The following is a 2,978-nucleotide window of genomic DNA, read 5'->3' as shown; positions in this document are numbered from 1 at the left end:
GCGAGCGGCTGTAAATATCTTCCATTCTGCTTTTCCTCAACATGAAACTCAATGAAAACTCTCTGCTGGAACGCACCTCCGAAGGAGACGCCATTTTGAAGGTCATGGCAGTGTCGCCACCTATCGAAACTTCATGAAACTATAGCAGCTGAAGCGGTAATATTACACGATGCCCCACAACAAATTCCGTATTTTTTCAAACTAAATTGGCCTAGAAAAATGTGTTGCAATACTTACTGAATGCTTTTGTACCTCTCTGCTCTCTTCTTTTGAAAAATTATCAAATGCCGTCTGAAAAGTATACTGTTCCACTTGAAAGTTGCCCATTAAACAGCCACATTCAGTTTTTCGATAAAAATCAGGAAATGCTTTGCTGATATTTTGCAGAAGTGTTGTGTAATCATTATCGATGTATTCAGTATAGATTCTTTGAGCTCTATCTTTGAGATGTTGTGGTGGAAGCTTGGTGACCTCTGACGCTTACGAGCGCTTTCAGCCAATCAATGACTGGACGCCTATAGTGGACGTTAGATGAGGCGACAATGGGTCACCAGTACTGGTGAAAAAGTTTCGTTTACTGCAGTTATTTGAAGCGGTTTTGCTACCTTGGAAGCATGATTACACCAGATGGCGGAGCGACAGAGGACATTAACAGCCGCATCAACAAAGCAAGAGGAGCTTTTACAACTCTACGCTCTATCTGGAGATCGAAGGAAATATCACTGAGGACCAAATTGCGGATAATTGAAAGTAGTGTAAAATCTGTGCTCCTTTATGGATATGAAACATGGAAAGTGAATAAACAGTTAATCCACAAGCTGCAGACATTCAACAACAGATACCTGAGGAACATCCTGGGAATATGGTGGCAAAATGTCATCTCTAACGAAACTCTTTGGGAAAGAACAAGCCAGAACTCAATTGAGCTGCAAATCAGAAGCAAGAAGAGGAGATGGCTAGGACATATTCTTAGAAGACCAAATGAACATATTGCAAGAGAAGCACTTGACTGGAACCCGCAAGGACGACTGAGACGAGGCAGGCCCAAAATGACATGGAGACGGTACTTGAAGCAGAAGGTCATCAGCAAGGAATAGGATGGAAGAAATGAAGATACTAGCAGAAGACAGAACAAGATGGCGATCCTTTTTTGCAGCCCTATGCTCCACATAAGGAGTTAAAGGAATTAATAATAATAAAGAAATTGAAGCGGTTGCTGAAAGGCAAGGATTTGCTATTAAATCATTCGTGTAGAGTTCGCATTCCACGGCTTACGTTTCACTAGACATGAAATGTATTTGCAGTTACGAATGTAATCCACCTCCAGTCATATAATGGAATGGTGGCAATGAAAATTTGTTCCTTACCAGGCCTTACCCCGGTTGCATACCGGCCGCCGCCATTCCAGCTGTGGTGCATTGAAGTGAATCATAGGTTGCACGTTAAGCGGAAGAGAATGAACACTAAAATTTGCTGTCGGCGGTAGTTGTCCGATCGTCGGCTGCCTCTATCGCAGACGGTAATTAAGCCGTCATCGCCCAAGCACCGGCGTACCTTACCAAATACGAGTATACACACACACACACACACACACACACACACACAGCATTATTTCTACCACTGAGAGTTCTTTTGTTCATATGTGAGTTGAGTCTTCATGAGTGTACACAGTTGTTAACTCTTTTCTGTTGCCTCAATAGAAAATTTTAATAGTAATGAAGAGCTACACTTTCAAATGTAACTTCTTCGAGGGCACCAAGGGGGAGAAACTGTTGCATTGCTACTAAATTATAGTAATTATTACGTCTCCAGGTTTCAAAGGATGCAATAATTTATAGGTTACGCGCAAGTAAATTACAAGTATTAGATCTCCAGTGGTTTGTAACATCCAAAATAAGTACTAAAAGCCCTGTTTTATACCCTATAATGACAATTTTACTGTACAAAATGTTGTTGGAAAAGGTGATTTTACGAGGGATCAGTATTTTTCGATTAAGAATGAAACGGTTGCATCCCTCTTTACTACCTAAGTTACACTAAACAATCCGTTTTCTAGTTCCAGCAACAGAGTCAATCAACGCCATACCACCCGTAATCAAACACTTTTCCACAGCCATATCAACAAGGTTTCACAACCCCTACGATTTCGCATCATTCACATCGTCCACATCTCCCACTTTCCACCCCACCAATGATTACGTCAGTTTCAACTCAAAATGTGCTGTCTGCTTCACCATCCTAACCAACGCAAATTCATACACCATTCAAAACACTGGTCTTGCATCGCTCACAACGCCCACATCTCCCGCTTTACGATCCACTATCGGTTCCCTCAGTTTCTAGCCTAAATGAACAGCCTACTACACCATTCCAAACCATTAAGGACAAAATGGGAAAAAAAATACTCCTGCAGCTGAACACTACGAAAATTTTATTGAGTATGTTAACGAAGAAAACTGTGAAAGACGTTCTTCAGTAAACTCCTACAATTCATCTTATAGAATGGATTACGAAGACAGTAACTTGTTCTCGAAAGAATAGTTACTGTTGATGACCTACAGCTTTTCCCTGGAATAAATGAAGACTAACTGAAAACCTCAGCTGCCGACAGGCGTTGTTGATATACCTCGACGTGGACAGCTGAAAATGTGTGCCCCGACCGGGACTCGAACCCGGGATCTCCTGCTTACATGGCAGACGCTCTATCCATCTGAGCCACCGAGGACACAGATGAATAGCGCGACTGCAGGGACTGATCCCTTGCACGCTTCCCGTGAGACTCACATTCCTAACTGTCCATAATTCTACATATGTATTGTACCTTGTAGACATCGAGGTATATCAACAACACCTGTCGGCAGCTGAGGTTTTCAGTTAGTCATCATTTATAGAATGGACATCGAATTATAATTTATGTTGTGCATTGACAAATATTTGTGTATATAAAGGTCTGGTAATACAGGTATTTTGCATGCTTT

The 2,978-nt window shown here is 41.6% G+C and overlaps 1 non-coding gene across 1 annotated transcript; it reads right to left on the bottom strand.

The window, feature by feature from the left end:
• Nucleotides 1-2,651: 2,651 nt before the first annotated feature.
• Nucleotides 2,652-2,725, bottom strand: Trnat-ugu. The gene has a single exon. It is a non-coding gene; the product is annotated as a tRNA-Thr (tRNA).
• Nucleotides 2,726-2,978: the final 253 nt, after the last annotated feature.

Source organism: Schistocerca piceifrons, chromosome 6 (genome assembly GCF_021461385.2).
Source record: "Schistocerca piceifrons isolate TAMUIC-IGC-003096 chromosome 6, iqSchPice1.1, whole genome shotgun sequence".
NCBI classification, from domain to species: domain Eukaryota; kingdom Metazoa; phylum Arthropoda; class Insecta; order Orthoptera; family Acrididae; genus Schistocerca; species Schistocerca piceifrons.
The sequence above is the reverse complement of the archived record's forward strand: the minus strand, read 5'-3'. Positions and strand labels throughout refer to the sequence as shown.